This window comes from Planococcus citri, chromosome 3, assembly GCF_950023065.1.
Source record: "Planococcus citri chromosome 3, ihPlaCitr1.1, whole genome shotgun sequence".
Lineage (NCBI taxonomy): Eukaryota > Metazoa > Arthropoda > Insecta > Hemiptera > Pseudococcidae > Planococcus > Planococcus citri.
The window spans coordinates 14,129,925-14,152,699 of NC_088679.1; the positions used below are offsets into that span (position 1 = coordinate 14,129,925).

Consider the following 22,775-nt stretch of genomic DNA (forward strand, 5'->3'; position numbering starts at 1 on the left):
ACCTACATATTATAATGTTGAAATGGTTCAACTATTGGTACCTAATACCTATGCATATCGATAAATACGTATCACAATACCTGTGAAGTGTGAGTAATTTTTGTTCTTATGAAAAGTATGTAGTTAGTAGGCTATTTATTTCAGCTGTATGTAATATGAGTAAATGAATCGTGTTTCTGAAGGGGTAAATTGATGGGTCATTTAATACTGTCAAGTTGTTCGGTGAATGTCATTTCCAGGACTCGGAATGCTACAGCATGTTTTTTGTGTGTTTAGAATAAGATAGGGAATTTTTCTATTGTCTCCAAAATACATAAAATTTCCACTAAACTGAGCATTTGTGCCTAATTTTTTTTGAGATTTTTTTCGCATATTCTATAGACTATAATCCATACACGAAAAAGTGCTCTAGAAGTCGATTTTGTATTTTTTTTTTCGGGGACCAAAAAAATGCGCTGCCAAAATGAAGGTACCACCTGCCCCATTCAGAAAAGTGCAATTTTGAAGTTTTTACCCCGCACAACGAGGGGGTGGACCGTCAAAAAGGTGATTTTGGGGACATGGTCGGGACCAAAAAAACTCGACGGGGTTATGTTGGGGGACTTCTCCCGATGCCAAATATGTAATTTGTTTCCGTGAAACCCTGCACAACTGCATTCTATGTCACTTTGAATGCGATTTTTATGCATTTTTGGCCATTTTTGATGGTAAAATGGCTCTTATGTCCAGGATATGGCTGGGGACCGAACGATTCTTGGACGTTTGTTAGACAGGGCTATTTGAAGCCCAACTGCGCAAAAACGGCGAAAAAATACGATCACAACGCGATTTTATGAGCACTAATAGGCTTGTTACCACTCCCCGACCCCCAGAATTAAATACTCCATTGTGTATTCGATAATATCGATGCGACCCATCAAAATGGTATAAAATTTCGCACTGAACTCAAAAATCGCAATCATTTTCAATTCTGAACCCCCGCGGTGGAGTTTTGCCCCCTAAACTGAATTTAACGATGATATTAAACAAACTTTGCACATTACAGGTCGATAATGAGGATTTATGTGTACGCATTCAGAATGATTCTCATATTCGTTGCTCGGGAATATTTTTGCTTCAAAATTTTTCATTCAATCTCCACCCTCTCCCCTCCCCTTTAAAGATTATGTTTGAACATGGATTTGAAAACTTGAACATGACCTATCAAAATGGTATAAAATTTTGCGCTGAGCTCGAAAATGGAAGTCATTTTTCATTTGGACCCCCTCCGTGGAGTTTGGCCCCCTTCCTCAAGGTGGCTATGAAATTGAACACGTTGCACATTACGCATCTGTACATGAGGATTTATGTAACAATATGACGCTTGGAATGTAAAGAAATATTCGAGGGAAACGATATTCACAAGAAAATATGAAAATTGGAACAAAAATAAAAGATGAAAAAAATTAGATGAAATGAGAAAAAACAAAAAAATTAGAAAAACTGATATGAGGGAATATGCCCTGATCGCCTTAGCGATAATTAAATTAATCCCTTCGTACATTTAATCGTAATATTCTTCATTAGCGTAGGCGTATAAGATTTACTTATACCAGAGGTATGGCAACGTGAGAACTACGCATATAGGGGAAAGTATTCATACATCCTAGGGGAAATGATTTATTGTGTCCGGTGGCTCGTAGATCGAGGAAAACTCGAGGGTACGAGCATCGGATCTCCAGCCACGAACTTCACTTGGAATAAGCTACTCGCGATGGCTGGTTCTTGGTCACAAATAGACGTATAGGCAATGATGGTCTAAAAAACCATCATCCCTCTTAACTGTTTTCGCCCACTACCACTGTGGATAATTTGTTCAAAAATGTGAATTAATTAAATACGTTCATTTAAATAATTTAAATTACCCATTTTACAGATATTTCTCCGAAACGGATCCATTCAGAAAATATGTAATAACATAACCCAATTCTGTCGCCGATCTTAGTATGAGTGGATCACAGGAGAGGCAGAAAATAAGCACAGTGTCGTAAGTTGTGAAATAGACTTATTAGTTAAATAATGATATTATGAGGGACGTAACACACCTAGTCTAATTAAATAATACGTAATTTGCATCGCCAAGTAGTATTAATTAAGCTTAAACTTAATTATATTACGAGTCGATATTTTATGCGAGATGTCAAGTAGATGTTGAGTCCACTATCAAACATAAAATAATGCTGATTATGTTACATTGCCCTATGAATCCTAAAGTGTATTTTGTTATGCTAAAATATTAATAAATTGCTTTTAAGAATATTTCTGCGATCTTGAGTACTTTATTGGTAGTTTAGTATGATTTTTGTGTATATGGTAGAATGGTTTTACATAAGGTCTTTTCTCTACGAGCTATCCAGGTACGAGTAATTATTCACTCTCTAGGGAATAATTCTTGACTTCACTCCTTAACCAATTCTTTATCTTCTAATTCCCTAAGTCAGTAATTCCTATTCACACTATATCATAAATGGCGCCCAAAAGTGGTAAAACTTGCATTAAAAATTGCACTTGTGCAAATTTTAAGAACAAGTTTTCAAAGTTCCCTTCCCAAAAAATTCCTAAAATTTTTTCGATCTACTTGAACCCAAAAAGCTCCGATTACGAAGCACTGTTCAAGCTTAAAATGTATTTTTTCTTTCTTTTTTCCTTTTTCCAAATTTTTCTTTTTTCCTTTTTTGACCCAATAGTACATTCTTGTCCTCAAAATTACGTAGTTCAGTAAGACCTTGGGATAAGACTGTCACCTTATACCATAAAATTTTTTTTTTTACTAAAAAAATGCCTAATAATATTTCGTTGAAATAAGCATAACTTAGATTGGCGAAATATTACGAAGATGAATTTTTTCAGACACTCTTCCGTGCATAAATTGCGGACAGGGGGCATGAGAAAATTCACATATTACCATCTAATTCAAGATTTACCAAAAATAAATCTTGAATTCCAGTAAAAATGCTTTAATAAAATTTTAACCATAAATTTCGAAACCATAAAATTATCACTCTCTGGCATGCATGGTGGGTGAGATATCGTGGTATATATATTGTGCCAATCGAGAAAGAACATCTCTCATTGAGCAAGGTTCATAAAACCTGACTAGTCTCATGGGCGACAGTTAACTCGAAAATCACAGTAGTATCGTGGTGTTTCAGTTGCTGGGTATTGCTAGAGAGGACTAATTTTAAAAATCGTTATTTCTGACACGCATGGTGGGTGAGAGATTGCAGTACATATTGTGTTAATCGAGATGTAAAAATTGTCTTCTACGAGAAAATAATCTCGTGAATGATAGTTATCTCGAAAATCGCAGTAATGTCTTTGCACCTCAGTCTCCATGTACCTTTGGAAAATAACAACCAAAATTAAAATTTTCTGTGCTTTGATTACCTAACTAACATCTATACAGTATATTTCGGAGTTCTAACTGCAAGACGTTGTGGAAAAATTCTGAAATATAACTAGAAAACAGGCGAAAATTCTTCCGAGTCGAAATTTATACTCTAGAGTATAAATTAATTCTTGGACCAATTTGAACCTAAATGTAGGTTAAAAATACTATTTTTGTCTAATTTGAAGATGACGATCTGATAACTGGACATAAAATACAAAAATAACCTACTAAAGTCATAGCATAGAAAACCCATAGAAATATCATAAAAATTCCATAGTACTAACCTATAGAAAAAATTAAAATTATACAATTAAATAAATAAACTCATTCAAACTCGTCTCCCCTAAAAAGGAATAATTCGACAACTTGAATGAGCTAACAATTCTAGTCTGAAAAAATGATTATTAATCTATGGATCAACTAAGTCTTTTCCTTAAGTCGAAAAATCCTCATTTATGGTGGCTTGACCGCCTACTTGAGATCATTTTAGACTGTGTATTCCTTGTTGAAAACCCTCATTTATGGTGGCTTGACCGCCTACTTGAGATCATTTTCGACTACCTTTCTTGGTTAAAAAATCATCATTTATGGTGGCCTGCCCGCCTACTTGAGACCATTTTTTGACTACTTATCCCGAAGACCCTCATTTATGGTGGCCTGCCCGCCTACTTGAGAAAGTTTTCGAAAACAAAAACTATCCTAAAAAATCCTATAGATTAATATGAAAATTATACAATTTAATGGATGAACTCATTCAAACTCGTTTCCCCTAAAAAAGGAATAAATCGACAACTTGAGTGAGCTGATCGATTAAATTCGCCTCAATGTAAATAGTTTATAATTTAACAAATAAACTCATTCAAACTCGTCTCCCCTAAAAAGGAATAAATCGACAACTTGAATGAGCTAATTGATTAAATTTGCTCGAATGTGAATAGCTTATAATTAATCAAATAAACTCATTCAAACTCGTCTCCCTTAAAAAGGAATAAATCGACAACTTGAATGAGCTAAGTAATTAAAATTTGCTTCAATGTAAATAGCTTGCTTTACTAAAAATATTAAGTTTTAGTTAGAAATAATAATAACCTAATAATTTGAAAGTTGGAAATATGAGCACTTCAAGCCCATATTTTCCAACTATCAACCCAAATGAGTTGATTTTCTTGAGTCTCATAGACGGTGATCTATAGAAACAAGAAATAAGCTCAATCTGTGCATATTTCTTGATGTATATTTGTATGTAAAAATGTTGAAATGTTCAAATATAAACAGAGTGAAATAATCCGCACACACCAGCAGATTATACACTCGATTCACGAAGTATTTATTCTCTCAGAAATCTTGATACCTTTTCCAAAAAACATATAATTTTCAAATTTTTGTACTTTAAAACGAGACATTGAAAAAATATTTCGAAGTCAGTTAGAAATTCGTCTCGAAAACCATCTCACACAGTAGAGAAATATTTTCGTCGAGTTTAAAATCCAGCAAGTCGTATGTAGGTAAAAAAGGGCGCGAGTCTATTTTTAGATAGAAGCGGACATCCTTGAACTAGAAAAAGCGCGCCAAACTCACTCCCTTCTTGCTTTCAAGTACGCATCCACCTTGTACTACACAGAAATACACTTCGAGATCTGTGTACTGCAGGTGAATAACCACCACATCTTCGACTAGATGAAGGGATGCGAGCCTTCTATCGCATCTCCGACACGAGTCATTTTTTCTTAAAATATTTCTTCTCGTAGATATTTCTATCCGATGCAGCGTTGCCACACCACAGGATAGATACAGATTCAAACCCTCCGATTATGAAATCGTCAATTTCGTGTCGAAATAGACACAATTCTATATTACTATATTTGCTTGAAAAAGCCACAATTTTTATAAATTGGTTCTGGAAACGGAAGCCATTTTACTAAAAATACTCTTGTACAAGTAGACAGCTGAATCCATGATCGTAAGAACGATCTCAAACTCCATCAAATTCTGTCATGTTTAGGAAATCGACTCGCCTTTAATATTTTCTCATAGCCATCAATCTCATAGAAAATAGTGAGCACTTAGACCTCCTCCTCCCCGCCACCACCAGGAATGACTTCAGTTGAATAATCACTGGCAATTGAGGAAACGCGTATTTCATATTTTCCCTGTGCTTAATTACACCAAAAAACTAAAAATACGCGCTCAAAGGCCATAAATTTTGACAAACAACAAGAACCGGAGGCACTATACATCCTCTCAATTATGACGATTCGTAAGTGCAATGCCTGATAAATGACCTTCTGTCAAAAAGGCCACAGAGGGTCGAACTTCCATAACAGGCTTTATGACCAAAGGAAGCAATTCAAATGCGAGGATCGTGATTTTCCCCCACTCAAGGCAAGTAAACGCCCTCGACAGATGAATTTTAGTCGTAAGAACGATTTCAGAGCCTCCCCACTACTTCCAGGAAACTTAATTTCCCGCTAGAATTTTGTAGTCGAATTCGCCACTTAGTTTAGGATTCTAATCATTACTTGTGTCGTCTTCGTACAGTAAGGAGCTTGCTCACACACTTAGTACTTCGCGATCTATGAACACTCCTCCAGCACTTAATACACGCAGTCGAGTAAGTAGAAATACTTTCAAGCTTTTGGATTTCGATACTAATAGTCGAACTTCCAGACGCTATAAAAAACTTAAAATGGAAAACGAAATTCGTCAAGATTCTGAACATTCTATTCTCAGTGACCAATCCCAGATGAATGACAAAGAGCAATCATCTGAGGATGACGTAATTCTTCCTCCGCCAATTGACGAAGGTGTAGGTACTCAGTCTCAATCGCAGGAGTACGATATACCTTTCAATCTAGAGCCGTTGAAGGATACAACCAACGCCAGTGTTTACGCGATTTTTAAACAAACTTGGGATTGGAATCGAGTTATTCAGGCCGAGGTTAAAACAAATTTCGAAAATCAAAAACACGAACTTGTAAAATTAGCTAAAATCGTTACTGAAGCAAAAAATGTCGCGGCTTTTGCGAATAATAAAGTATCGGACGTCGCGGTTCAGTCTCATAAAAATCTCATAAAAGTAGGATCATGGGTCGACGAACTCAACGACAAGTTAAAAGCCACTCATATCGCTTTAGACGAAACGAATAATGTGCTGAACGATAATTCTACTGAAATCAAGAAAATTGCTCAGGATATTACGAACATGCAAAACGATAATAGAAAACGTGATATAGGATGCTCTCAAGTCGTCGACGAGGTAAACTATATCAAGGAAAGAATGCGTAATTCTCCGATGATAAATGGCTCAAAATCGAAATCTTTGGCAATAGATGCAGGATCGATTAAAAATGCAGGTATTTCATTTACGGATGATCAACTACATTTCCCGCATGAATTTTTAGACGAATTCGACGCGTATTTTTACGAAACAAATACTGTGGAAAAACATAAAATTTTGGCCTTTAAAGGAGTTATTGCGACGAAAACTCGTAAAATTTTCCTCGAAACTGTTCGTAATGTTCAAACGTATAATGAATTGAAAAATAAATTTTTGGATTTCTATTGGGATCGTAAAGCTCAAAACGAGGCGTTGAAAGCTTGCAAATACGATTTTGTCTATTCTGAAGACCTTAAAGATATGGCAAATAAAATGGCCAGATGGGCTAGGACTTTACAACACCATCGTAATGGAAATGACGACGAAATCATTGACATTTTGATAGGAAAGGCTCCCGAAGATTATCAAATGAGGCTTATGGAGGCAGGGCAGTCTATGGATGAATTCTTAGAAAAATTATCCAAATTGACCCAAATCCAACGTGATCCGGATAACGAAGTACCTATAACACTTCGACGAGGTTATAAGCGTAGGTCTGATGATCAAGTGGTACCCGCATCTACAAGCGCGAAATACCAGAATAAACCACTTCCAGCTAATGAGCAATTACTCGCGATTTATAATTTATTATCACAGAAGGCGATTCCAAAAAATTATGGAAATAATTATAATCGCCAGCCTGCTCAGAAAGAGGAAACCGCACCTCAAACCTCACCTCCTCCGAAGCCTATAGGGACTGTCTACCCATCGAAAGATAAATTCGAGCCAAAAACCATCTTACAAAATCCCAATATTCCGAAAAATCCAAATCCAACTACACAAAATCCGACCTCGAAGCCATTTTCTATCGATAAAAACGGCAACTTGATGATGAATAAATTTGAACCAAAAATGCCAATAACTGCACCCGCAGCTGCGGTACAATCGATCGAATTTGACCCCGATTTAAATGAATACGTTATAATTGAGACACCTCAAGAAGACCTCTCTGACGTCGTAGCAACCTGTAATATGCTTAATACGATTTTCTCCGATATTGACGAGGAAATAGATCAGGATACAGTTACAGCCGCCTTACAAATGCTTAGTGCAGCCGTGCCTGAATGGAGTGAAGGTGAAAGCTCTGAGTCGGGAAACGCCAACCACTAGGTAGCCAAGGGGCAACTCCTAGTGCTTCGTCAGCCCCCTCAGAATCTTGTTTAAATAAGTACATATGGGTTGGCGATGGTTTAAGCCATTACATGGCGAGAGGCGAAACAGACTTAATGAAAGATGTACCTGATTATTTACGCGACCAAATGTCTCTCGAAGAATTAATTCGAAGATTGGTAAAAGCTGAATTTCCCGAAAAATCGCATTTCATATTGTCTGCTGGACAATTAGAATTTAATTATTCAAGAAAACCTTACCAAGTAATCGAACATCAATTACGATCAGTAACAGACTTATTGCTGGATAAGGGTGCGCAGAGTATAATACTACTATTCCCCCTTTTAAAACCTCGAACGCCAGACGAACTCCCAGTAAAACTGAATCGCTATGTTGATTTTAAAAATATTTACGTACGCGTGGCTAATACACCATACATTCGATTCTTAAGAACACCTGCACTGAGATTTTTAGAAACAGAAATTGTACAGAGCAGGGGCAAGAACTTCTTACGACCACGAGTAGGACCGAATCGAGAACTTATACCTATTGAGGAAAAATTTCACTACATTCCAGCTTTGAAACGATATTTTCCATCAATTTCGGAATACCGCGATATTCGTAATGTACTTAATTCCAAAATAGCGAGGCTCGAACAATTTAGGACATTTGCTAGAGAACTACCTCATCTACCTGAATCTGAGGAAGCGAATTCAAATGACGAAATGCCTGAAAATCTAGAAGCACAGGTATTCGAAATTTCACCAATTAAAGAATTCGACGATTCACCTAATTTGAGCTCTAAACGGCCCAAATTGGATAAAAAATTCAGAATTGCAATTCGAAATCGCCTTAATGAACTGACATTATTCTCAAATCCAAATTCACCTACGATTGTAAGCATAGGCGATTTAGAGAATAAAGAAAATGACGAAAAATTCTCGCTTCCAATAACCATTTCAGAAAGAATTAAACGTATAAAAACGCAACTTCCTAAGAGAAGACCCAATTTTGACTTCATCGATGCAATCGACAATACTACTCTCAATGATGAGGAGCCTGACCCGGCAATCGCGTCCCAATTAGTGACTCAAAAAACAAATGACCCTGCGTGTGTCATCCCTGTCATAGTTGGCTCGAGAAAAATTGCCTTACAACTCGATACAGGAGCTCTACCCAATGTATTATCAAAATTAATGATCAAAACATTTCTCGAAGAGTCTCCTACTTGGATAAAATTCATTCGATTACGACGACAAGTTCAATTAAAATTAGCCGATAATACGATTATTCAATCTGCAACTCATATCGTCGAGCTTAAAATGATACTCGGAAATGAGACGACCAAAGTACCATTCTATATTATCGACGCACCAGGCCAAACATTTATTATGGGCAGAATCTCAATGGATCATTTGAAAATGACAGTAGACATCCATAAACGATATGCCAAATGTAGGCCAGAAGTTGGTAAAAAAATTCGTAATTCCGTTTATGCACCCAGACGAATTTCAAAGTGCATTAACGGTATTTTCTCTAGGTATGAGTGACGAAGAATACGAGACATACTCGGAAGATATGTCCGATACTTATTATACCCTCACTGAGCAAGAAATAAATGAAGAGCGTAGATCAGCTCAAAGAACCTTCAAAGAAAATTTAAGATCTGATTTAAATTTAGCAGTCGAAAATGGATCAATTACAATTGAACAGGGGATCCATGGCTTCGATAGATTACAACATTTTGCCGACATTTTCGACCTCAACCCTGGAAAATACACAGGTGAACAGGTTAAGTTCAATTTTAAAGAAGGAGACGAACACCTGAAACCATGGCGAGGAGAAAAATTTCGACCAAGCAAAAAATTATTACCTGCTCTACGAAAAGCAATAAATAAAATGCTCACTCTCGGCATAATAAAATATTCTCACTCATGCTACATTAATACCTTAGCACCAGTTGTCAAAAAGAACGGAGATATTTGTCTCTGTTTAGATGCTGACGAACTTAACAAATTTCTAATCAACGTTCTAACCGAGCCTAATACAATCGCAAGCATGCTCTATGACAATGCAGGCGATAAATTTTTCTGTACCCTCGATTTTACTGCTAGTTTCTGGCAGCTCGTACTTGACAAAGCATCACGACAATTCACTGCCTTCCAAGCTGAGGGGCAAGTATACGAATTCATAAGGCTCCCATATGGACTAAAAACTGCATCTGGAGAATTCGTACATGTGATAAACCAAATAATTGATAATGAGGAAGGAATAACGAAATACGTAGATGACCTTAAAATATCCGGAACAACTTTCGAAGAAACTCTACAAAGACTTGAAAAAGTTTTTACTTTAATCAGAGAGCACGGTTTAAAACTGAATCCTACAAAGACGCAATTTTTTAGAAATTGCGCAGATCATCTAGGCTTTGTAATCTCAAACCAAGGGATAGGAAAGCAAAGTGACAAGATTAAAAAACTCGAAGAATTCGAGAAAAAACACACTAAGCGAGGTAAATTTTCCCTATCAAAGAAAAACGACATTTTAGCTTTGGTGGGAAATACTGGACTTTATCGAGATTTCATCCCTCAATATTCACAAATCGTAAACCCAATATACCACCTGACGAAAGGTGATGTGCCTGTTGAGTGGAAGGAAGAACAACAAAAAGCTTTTGAAAAGTTGAAAGCTGAGTTTAAGAAAGATTTTAAGTTACAACAAGCCCCTAGAGAAGGAGATCTTTTCTTAGATACTCAACTTTCAGAAGACTCTATGAATGGAGTACTTTTCTATATGGTTGAGAATGAAAAACGAATAATAATGTTCATCTCGATAGCTTTTAAAGACCACCAGAAAAATTTTACATTATTTGATCGAGAGATTATGTGTTTGGTGAAATGCATACAAAAACTCCAAATGTGGTTACATGGACGAAAAGTTCATGTAAGATCAAATCTTCTGCCAATCGTTAATCGATTCCGCGAAATAGCACAAACTCATCGAAAGGCAGCCCACTGGATAACTGTTTTGAACTGCTATGACATAACCTACGATATGAATTTTGCAAATAATACACTATACAAAATCAAAGCACCCGAACTAGAAATCAATGCCATTGACGTCTCTGACAGTTCAAGCAGTGATGGGTCTGAAATGCCTGAAATTGAAACTAATGAATTTGAGACAGGAATTGAACCTTTTGAGCTTAAATTTCTGGCCGAAAATATTCCTGAACTTCACAAGCGTCTGAGAAACATTTCGCAATATCAACAAAATGATACTACTTGCAAAAGACTCATCGAAATACTCGAAGAAAAAATTCCTGCGAATTACAAAAAACAAAGAGATGCGCAGAAATTGAAATTATCGAAATTCGAAATCTTTATAAACGCTGAAGGACAAAAAATCTTGCTACGAAAGTTAGAAAATGGCACAAAAGTTCCATGTCTGCCAAATGCACTATTTTATGACACGGTAGACTACCTGCATTGCGCTTATGGCCATGTAGGGTCTGCAAAACTCGATACAATATTTCGACGAATTTATTATCACAACAACTCGTTAGCATATATTCGTGAAATTTGCAATATATGTATCATCTGTAAGGTCAATAAAAATTACGCAAACCATAAAACCCTTGAATATGCGCAGATTGAGGCGTATTCTCTCGGCGACGTTTTATCGGTTGATTTGCTAGGACCTCTACCTGCGATGAAAAATGATCCAAAATATCTCCTAGTGGTGAAAGACGTTTTTACAAACCGAACATGGCTTAGAACACTTTTTAATATCAAAAAGAGATCAGTTTGCCAACAAATGACCACAGTAATTTTCGATATTGAGAGCCATAGAGTAAACATCAAGAAAATAATAACTGATAATGGATCACAATTTCTATCAGACTTATGGACCACTTTACTCGAGAAACACCACATCCAAATAGCCCATACCAGCGCATATAATCCTCAATCGTCTTCAGTAGAAAGGACAATGCGTTGGATAGGCGATAAATTACGAGTAAAAATAAACCAAAATCATGACCCATGGCGTTCTCATTTAGGCTGGCAGGACCTAATTTCTGAAATCGAAGATGAACTAAACAATACACCTACTTCATTCGGTTTTAAGCCTAATGAGGCCTGGGGCATCGCAGATATCATCAGTTTGCAAATTCCTCAACCAGCTTCAAAATTCCAATTCAAAAAGGAATTAGTCAAGATTCGCGAAAAAATGATCAAGCGTGAACTTCCTTCGGTGACATCTGAAAAATGTTTAGAAGAAACATTGAACCCTGATATTGACTTAATATTTGATACCGATGGATATGCCAGAGTCACAGCAGATGGAGCTTGCTCCAAAAATGGCGATGCGAATGCCATTGCTGGCATCGGAATATGTTTCGCTCCAGACTCAATTTTGAATATCTCTGAGCGCATAACACACGCTGAATACCACCTTTCTAACAATCTTGCTGAATTAATAGCAATTCGAACAGCTCTTCAAATACTACATCATAATGAAATTACAAAGGTGAAATTATTGAGCGACTCAAATTATGCTATAAAAGCATTGAATAATACTTGTTCACTGTGGCAGGCAAATAATTGGAAAAATTCTCGTAATAAGCCTGTACACCATGAACATCTCTTCAAAGAAATACTCGAACTTAAGAAAGAATTTGACAATGTTGAATTTATCCATGTTTTTGCTAGAAAACATGAATTCACAAATATCATCGCTGACTCTCTGGCTAAAAAAGCTGTTTATACCGTAGAACAACATAGACAAAAAATCGATGAGATGAATTCACGTCAAGTTATAGAGACTTTTATTCGTGAAAAGAGAAGATTGAAAAAGATCGAGGAAGAATATGCCTTTAATAAAGCCCATCCTGACCCTACCTTTTTCCAGAAGGGAGATTGGGTCTTAATGGCAAACCATCGACAATCTTCTTATGAGAAAAGAACTTCTGGTAAACTTTACGAAAAGAAAACTGGCCCATTTATTGTAGTACAGCGAAATGGCCATAACTGTTATTTATTAAAAGCCACTGACGAGTCTGAAACTGATAGAGTCGCAAACATTCGCCAATTAACCTTATTCAGCACTCAAGATAATCTGGAAAAATTAAGGAGCGAAGCTTGTCTCAAATCTAGTATTGATTTGCGCTCACTTGAGCAGCGAATTAAAGAATTTTTAACAGACTACCAAAATGAATCTGAATCAGAGGAGGAAGATGACGAATCAACTCCTGATTCAGATCATGACGACGATGACATGGCAATTGTCATAAGCAAGAAAGATTTTAAGAAAGCTTCTCAAGCAGTACTTAAAGAAGTCGTGAAAACAGCACGTGAAAAGCGTGCTGAGGAACGAGATTTGCGTTCTGCTACAACACAACCTACAAAACAAGCGCCGCAAAATTCAACTCTCTCAGAACCCCAACCTTCAACTTCAGGGGCACTGGAGGACCCTCCTAAAAAGAAAAGAGGTCGCCCTCGCAAACAGAGAATAGTTGATTTTGGCTCGCAGGAAACTATATCAACTCGCGCTAGTAGTCAGGACAGCCAAAGCAGCCAAGAAATTTACGACGATATATTTTTAGACGCGGCTGATAATGTACTTGAAACTGAGCTTCAAAATGCTCAAAATCCACTAGATACCCCACCTGACTCTGCGCTAATAGACACACAGCCAACTGTCTCTCAACCGAAAGAAACTTCGAAAAAACGAGGGAATGGGGCAAAAACTCAAAGGTCAACGTCCCTACCAACACGGAGACACTCAGAAAGAGTCGCAGCGCGATTACGCCCAAGACCAGCTCCACACTGGAAAAAACAACTCGAAGCGAAGTTTCTTAACTACGTATCAGACAGTGATCAAGAACCCTATGCTCGATTTTTTGAAATGGTCCCAGATGAAAAATCTGACAATGAAGAAAAATCGAAGAAATCACATAAAAAATAATAACGAAAATTGCCTGGGAGGTGCATAAATTTCTATCATATGTCCCAATGTACTTCCTAGGCTATAAAAATATAAAATACCCAAAGAATAAATAAAAACAATAAGGTTTAGGGAGTGAGTAAATTTTCATCATATGTCCCATCTCACTTTCTAAACAACAAAACTAAACAATAAGACCTAGAAGATACACAAAAAATTCTGTCATATGTCCCAATGTACTTTATAGGCTACAAAAATACAATATCTAGGCAGTAAGCAAAATCTTCATCATATGCCCTAGCTTACCGCCTACATAACAAAAATAAAAAATACTTCAAAAATGTACAAAATTGTATTATATATCCCAAAGTGCTTTCTAGACCAAATTGAACCAACTTATGTCTCGCCAAGAGCGAGTCATAACGACAAATTGTAAAAATAAAATGTATAGTTTAGCTTAAAAAATATCCATTTATGTACAGACCTCGAGTTAAAAATATTTAATGCATTTTCGTATCCTTTTTTATCGAGCCGGAATACACATGATACTTGTACCATAGAGTACAAGCGTTGTGAAGACGCGAAAAACATTTGCCTTAATCGTAAGCGTGTATAATTAGTCTCCCTATTTAAGTAAAACACTCAAGTCATGTAAAAATCAGACTACCCCAAAACTAACACACTTCTACTGTAATAGGTAAACAAACACGACCTAGCACACGCATCGTGTATGAGTAAAAACGCCGTCAACGACTGATTTATTGCTCTAGTTCATTACCCCTGGGACAAAGTAGAGTAGTAAGATACAACGACGACCTTGCATTCGTCAAAACACCGCGCCGAGACAGATGCAACAGCTGATGCATCAATACGTCACTATAACACCCAAACAAACACTCATACACTGCATTTTCGTGATTTGATAACAAGTATATAGAGGGAAACAAATACGCTTCTAGTCTTATTCGCACCTAATTTGCAATACTCTATTTTTTCTAATAATTCTTTCATCTCTCACATTTTTTCTCGCAATAGTTAAAAAAACGTAACATTCCATTAGAACCCTTCTCGTAAAAATATTCCAGATTTCCAGATCCCTTTTATTTTGTGTCGTGTAGTTAACACGAGCACATTTTAAGTTAGACATAGGGTAAGATAGCTTTATTATAAGTAAGGTGAAAAAGATCACTCTTAGAAGTGTTAGGACATGGCATTTACCGCCACAAGCGGTAAATACACAGCCGCAACATTTTGATGCCTGTATTAGTCGAAAGTACCTGTGATATTAGTTAAGTAATTTTTCAACAACTTATCAGTCTCCCCCTTTTAACAAGACCGCAATTATTTCGTCGCACATTAATATACCCAAGTGCTAGAAGATAGAAAACAGACTCCTTTTCTTCTCAAATTAAAAATTACGCGAGAGACTTAGACACCCGAGATGAGTAAGAATATGATACCAGAATCGATGAAAAATTAACTACAAAGTAACACCGGCAGTTAAAAGAATACACCGTCATATATCATGCATGCTAGAAGCATGCATTATACAGACGATGTATTTTATTAAAATCATCTTTAGCAAAAATGAAAATGTACACAAACACCAGGCACACAGCTTGGCCATTTGATCTGATGTCTTATATCTCCGACACATACTTCGCACCTCGTTCTTCTTCTCAAAAGTACCAAATAAGGATAAAGCGCAGATGAACCACTTACAGATTTATAGAAACCTCTTCAATTTAAAAAGCAATAAGAATTACGACACGATATCGCCGTTATGTTTCTGTTGCCTTTTTCCCCGTCGATAGTACCATTATCTCACTCAACTACCACCTCATCCTTAATTACTCATCAACAAATTTGTCTTAAAAACACACACGCTTTTAATTCCCATACACTGAGGTGGGGTTTCATTTCTAAAATCCATCTGCAATATCCGAAAAAGTGAACCAAAGGCGATACTCTTGCTCAGACTTAAGATTATTCTATTTTGTGTCGACTTCGAATCAACATCTCCAGGATCTCATAGCGGTGAGTCTGCGACTTTATTATTTTTCCGATTCGGTACTTACAATTAGAACTGCTTATTTTTTCAAATAGTGTTTGGTCTCGTCTAGCCCATCTAATAGTGGATTAGCCAGATCAATTTTTTGCATTTTTTCTTTTTTATCGACCTCGCGAGTGTCCGCGGACCTTGTCTATACCCAATTTTTCGAAATTTTTAATTCGTCATCTTCTTTGAATTTTTTCTCAATTTTCAAAATTTTCATCTGGAGTTTGGGATTTTCAAGTCCTTACAAACTCCAACGATGTCATACTACGAGCTGATTTGTGACAGCTGTAAGCTTCCACTTGCATTGCCCGGTCCATTCTGCGCGACGGACAGGGATCCGATGCACAGGGATATGATACATAGGGATCCGATACATATCACTACCTGTAGACACTTATATCACTATGGGTGTATATACCGAATTTATACCGAATCCACGATCATAAATGATCGTCAAACACGAATTGTGCTTTGCTTACACCCAGGATGCAACCGTCCAATTAGCGGAACCGATTTTCATCTAGTTGAACATACTATTCGCATCTTCCAATGTACCCAAAACGATAATAGAATACAATCTCTGTTAAATAGACTGTCAGTGCAAAGGGATTACATTACACGAGTCGAATCAACCCTGAGCTCCGAAAATGTGACTCTCCGAGCACAACTTGAGGACCAACACAGAAATTTCCAAAATTTGCAAAGTAGATACGATATGTTACTGGACCAACAAATTGAGAATTTATTCTCAACAATTCGTCCACGCATAACCCAAAATCCATCTGCTCACAGCAGCACATCGACTTCTTCTTATACACCACCGACTTCGACGACGAATTCGGCTCTAAATCCGATTCCGTCCACGTCGGGAATTAATCTCAGACAACCTCCTATTTTTCAGTGCAATATTGCACCACTGCGACCGGCACCTCCATTAACTCCAATACCTACGCAGAATTTCGCTCATACGATTCAACATGATCCTTTGACGAATACAATGCGTCCTCAAGACGAGGTGCATTGTGAGGTCACTGAACCCGAAACCCCACAGGAACCCATACCGTCAACTTCTTCATGGAACCCCCCTGGCACAAGCCAGCGAGTAACACGATCTTCAAATCGCATAATTATTCGTCCTAATAGAGCTAAATAACTACCCCCAAAAATGAAAAAAGGTACATCAGCCGAACGAGGATTGTATCATCGTCGGTATAGGCTTCGATTCGGTACCAACTCCAGCGAATTACTCCCTTTCTACCCGCTGAATTCTTACCCACATTATTACACCGCAGCTGGCTATGAGCTCGCCGAGGAGTTATATGTCGTCGTATTCTTCGCGCATAATATTCTTATACTCGGTGATGGACACGCAAATGGTGTTGTACGATACCTGGGCATGTCCAGGCCATACGAATCGTTAATAAATAACGAAATTTACAGGCAGGACCTTTTGGCCTCTGACCTTTTACGTTATTTAGAAACCTTTGAAAAACTCCCAAGACGAATAATGATTGCCATAGGAACCTTCGATGCTCTCCGCTCTACTCCCTATGGCGAATTCTTCAATAATATCCAAGCACTTTGCCTCTTCTTACGAAGACGCCAAGTCGCTGAATTGATCATTATGCCATTAATCCCACATTCCAATCTTCACAGCGACTCCGTAGCACTGATTAATCGCGCCCTATCCTATGATTGGGAACGAATTTTCGGCGGGCGGATCACGCGAATTCCCCAAATTTTCGAAAATCTACACGAACGGACTGCCGGATGGAACCAAAATGGTCCATTCTATCCACCCCCCATGTATCATCACACTGTGAGAGCTATCAAGACCCGATTCATTCCCAACATTTTGCGTAGAGACAACTTGACTCTATCTCAGCCACCTCCGAATCGTAGCCCTGTACCTCTCCCTCAACACACAGTATCCACTACAGGTATCGACTTAAGCGTGCCGAGAGTCGTTTTAACACCTGTACAAATAGCCCATATTACACCCACTCTTCAACCCATTGCTCCTCGTCCTACCGTGATTACCCCTGCGCCAGTTCCGCAGAATCCGCCAACTCCTTCCACCTCATCTTCTCAACAAGACGATCAAATAGTACCCTCTTCATCCGACGACACTCAAAACGTGGGAAAATTAGGAAAATTGCGCCGTATAGAGCGGCGTAAACATCTCGCTGAGGTCGATGTAGAAGTTCGTAATGTTAGGCGTCGCACTGATCGTATTATGAAAATCGTCGACGAGGGGATTCAAACCGTCGAAAGAAAAAGTATGCCGAAATTAACCGCTGAGGGCGAAGACCCCCAGCCGTCTACTTCTGCTTACAGGAACCCGGATCCTCCCGTACTACACCCAGAGTCATCCACACAGTCGTGGGCAGAGGAGGCCGACAACGAAGACAGCGACCATAACGACGACTCAACTGATAAAAATGAATGACAACCAAAACGTAAAAAAAGTGGACAAGTACACCGCAACGTCTCGTAATATTTATGAATAATCATTTCATTACTACATAATTTTAATTTAAATTTAAAATAGCGTTAGAAAAATAATGACTTTACAGGGAACAAAAACTCAAAAATCAAAAAGTAAGTATTTATAGAAAACCTCACTAATAGATTTTTCTCCCATAGAATCAAAGAAAAACAAACCAAACCGCAGCGCTGATAGACGCGACGACATTTGAGCTACGATTCCGATCTTATGACCAACGTCACTATTCCAACCTACAACCGATCGATGACATTATTTTTTCACACTCATCACAACTCTTTACTACAATACTTAATCAACTCAAGTATTATTTTTTCTGCATTTCTACAAAATTCAAAACTATATTCTTATGTACATGTAATAATATTGGCGATGCTATATCCTTATAGTTATACTATATGTTAGACAATTAGGTTATTTTTGCATTTTATTCATACTTTGCATTCCTATCGAAATATCCATTTGCATTTATGTTATAATTATTTTTTATTTTTTTTTTATGCTATAATTTTTTGCATTTTTTCTACTCTCAAACATTTCACAACTATGTACATACCTTCGAGTAATTTTAAGCTAAATTTTGATACTGTGCCCAAAATTCTGACTTCTTTCTCAGTAGAATTTTCTCCAATACTTCGAATACAGGGTGATGAAAACTCTGCATTTTTTCAATTTTTTCAATTTTCGACTCATCTTACCATATTGAAATTTGGGATTCTAAAAATTTTTTCAAAAATCGCAGTATGACATAGGATCGTAATAGGTAGAATAAAAAATAGGTACATAAAAAATCGCAATAGAAAAACTATCGACCTTTGTATACTCGTCATACTTGCTTACCATTTAAAATACAACTTCGATACTTTTATTTCTACAATCTATAGGCTAAATTACATTCGTTGACCAAGAACAGTCTCGTTGGCAGAATGCGTACCTATAAATACGCATTTCATATAAATTGCGGGAAAGCCTTCTTGATCAAACCCTTACGACGTCGAATTTGGCTATCTATATAAAAAAAAAAAAAAAAAACAGAAAAGAGGACTCTTTTGAACTCTAAATTTTCTTATAGGGCCTCCACTAAAAATCGTTACCATTTTTGGAACCTGTCAATAATTGCTATTACAATAACGATGTATCCTTTGATTAATGGTCACTTGCTGATGTCTATTTCGTATGCTTGGCTAGCATTTTCTAGTATTTATTGAGTCAACGTCAAACACTTTTACCAACTCATATGTCTAACCTGTCGCTTATGATTGGTTGAAAATACCATATCACTTAGTTCTGTTGTGAACTTTCAAACTTCACTCAGAAATGCGCCAACTCAGCTCGAGGGCTCAGCATTCAGCAAGTTGATTCACATCATATTGTGGTACGAAGATTGATAGCATTATTTTTGAAACTCCCAGCCTTCGCATTCTCATCTCAAAAAATTTGTCTCCTCTTATTATCCTGCAGATCAACGCAGTAAAGTACGAAGGGGCAGGGTGAGTGCATCCTCCCTCATTTAGGAAGGGAGGGGGAGGGGGGTTACAGGTCATATTCTCTCTATTTTTACTCATGATCCGTGCTTCACCCCGTGACCTGCCAGATTGGGGTCAACCCCCGGAGGGGCATATGATATGAGGGAATATGCCCTGATCGCCTTAGCGATAATTAAATTAATCCCTTCGTACATTTAATCGTAATATTCTTCATTAGCGTAGGCGTATAAGATTTACTTATACCAGAGGTATGGCAACGTGAGAACTACGCATATAGGGGAAAGTATTCATACATCCTAGGGGAAATGATTTATTGTGTCCGGTGGCTCGTAGATCGAGGAAAACTCGAGGGTACGAGCATCGGATCTCCAGCCACGAACTTCACTTGGAATAAGCTACTCGCGATGGCTGGTTCTTGGTCACAAATAGACGTATAGGCAATGATGGTCTAAAAAACCATCATCCCTCTTAACTGTTTTCGCCCACTACCACTGTGGATAATTTGTTCAAAAATGTGAATTAATTAAATACGTTCATTTAAATAATTTAAATTACCCATTTTACAGATATTTCTCCGAAACGGATCCATTCAGAAAATATGTAATAACATAACCCAATTCTGTCGCCGATCTTAGTATGAGTGGATCACAGGAGAGGCAGAAAATAAGCACAGTGTCGTAAGTTGTGAAATAGACTTATTAGTTAAATAATGATATTATGAGGGACGTAACACACCTAGTCTAATTAAATAATACGTAATTTGCATCGCCAAGTAGTATTAATTAAGCTTAAACTTAATTATATTACGAGTCGATATTTTATGCGAGATGTCAAGTAGATGTTGAGTCCACTATCAAACATAAAATAATGCTGATTATGTTACATTGCCCTATGAATCCTAAAGTGTATTTTGTTATGCTAAAATATTAATAAATTGCTTTTAAGAATATTTCTGCGATCTTGAGTACTTTATTGGTAGTTTAGTATGATTTTTGTGTATATGGTAGAATGGTTTTACATAAGGTCTTTTCTCTACGAGCTATCCAGGTACGAGTAATTATTCACTCTCTAGGGAATAATTCTTGACTTCACTCCTTAACCAATTCTTTATCTTCTAATTCCCTAAGTCAGTAATTCCTATTCTCACTATATCAAAACGAGAAAAGATACAAACAAACAAAAATGGAACAACAATGAAAGATAGATACAAAAAAAACAAACAAAAAATACGAGATGAAATGAAAAAAAAAAACAGAAAAATAAGAACGAGAAAAAAATGCAAACGTTCAAATAAGAAAATTGGAACAAGAATGAAAGACGAAAAAAATATACTTAAATGAAAAGAAATCAGATGAAATGAGAAAAAAAATACAAACAAGAAAAATGGAAGAACAATGAAAGATACAATAAATGTAGGTAAATGAAAAAAATGAGATGAAATGAGCAAAAACAGAAAAATGAGAAAAACAAGAAAAAAATAAAAACAAAAAAAAATGGAACAAAAATGAAAGATACAAAAAATACAAACGAAAAAAGAAAAATGGAACAACAATGAGAGGTACAAAAAATGTAAAAGAAAAAAATGAAATGAATAGAGTAAAAACAGAAAAATAGATATGAAAAACGAGGGAAAAAAATACTCTGATTATGTGTGCATAAATTTTCGTATACTGACGGGTAATGTGCAAACTTTGTTCAGTTTTATAGTTAGATTCATTTTGAGGAGAAAAACTCCACTGAGGAGGTCCAAATGAAAAATGACTTCCATTTTCGAGCGCAGCGCAAAATTTTATACCATTTTATAGGTCATGTTCAAGTTTTCAAATCCATGTTCAAACATAGTCTTAAAAGGGGAGGGGAGAGGGTGGAGATTGAATGAAAAATTTTGAAGCAAAAATATTCCCGAGCAACGAATATGAGAATCATTCTGATTGCGTACACATAAATCCTCAGTATCGACCTGTAATGTGCAAAGTTTGTTTAATATCATCGTTAAATTCAGTTTAGGGGGCAAAACTCCACCGCGGGGGTTCAGAATTGAAAATGATTGCGATTTTTGAGTTCAGTGCGAAATTTTATACCATTTTGATGGGTCGCATCGATATTATCGAATACACAATGGAGTATTTAATTCTGGGGGTTGGGGAGTGGTAACAAGCCTATTAGTGCTCATAAAATCGCGTTGTGATCGTATTTTTTCGCCGTTTTTGCGCAGTTGGGCTTCAAATAGCCCTGTCTAACAAACGTCCAAGAATCGTTCGGTCCCCAGCCATATCCTGGACATAAGAGCCATTTTACCATCAAAAATGGCCAATAATGCATAAAAATCGCATTCAAAGTGGAAAGTGACATAGAATGCAGTTGTGCAGGGTTTCACGGAAAAAAATTACATATTTGGCATCGGGAGAAGTCCCGCAACATAACCCCGTCGAGTTTTTTTGGTCCCGACCATGTCCCCAAAATCACCTTTTTGAGTGTCCACCCCCTCGTTGTGCGGGGTAAAAACTTCAAAATTGCACTTTTCTGAATGGGACAGGTAGTACCTTCATTTTGGCAGCGCATTTTTTTGGTCCCCGAAAAAAAAATACAAAATCGACTTCTAGAGCACTTTTTCGTGTATGGATTATAGTCTACTACCTGTAATAGCCTAAAAAAGCATGTATAGGCATTTTAAAGCAATGTTTTCGGGTTTTTAGTGAATTTCTCGAGTTTTTAGGGAATATTTCATCCAATTTCAAACTGTACCTTTTGACCAATTTTTCATTTTTTTCCCCATAAAAAAGACAAAAGATTTTCGAAAAATCTTTCAAGGACTTTTTTGTTTGCGAATTCTTAATCGTTTAGGAAATGATTTTTCCTGT

At 36.9% G+C, this 22,775-nt stretch overlaps 1 protein-coding gene across 2 annotated transcripts in view; it reads right to left on the minus strand.

Annotated features, from left to right (window-relative positions):
• Positions 1 to 22,775, minus strand: part of LOC135838320 (uncharacterized) — a 47,611-nt gene that overhangs the window by 884 nt on the left and 23,952 nt on the right. The window lies entirely within an intron of this gene.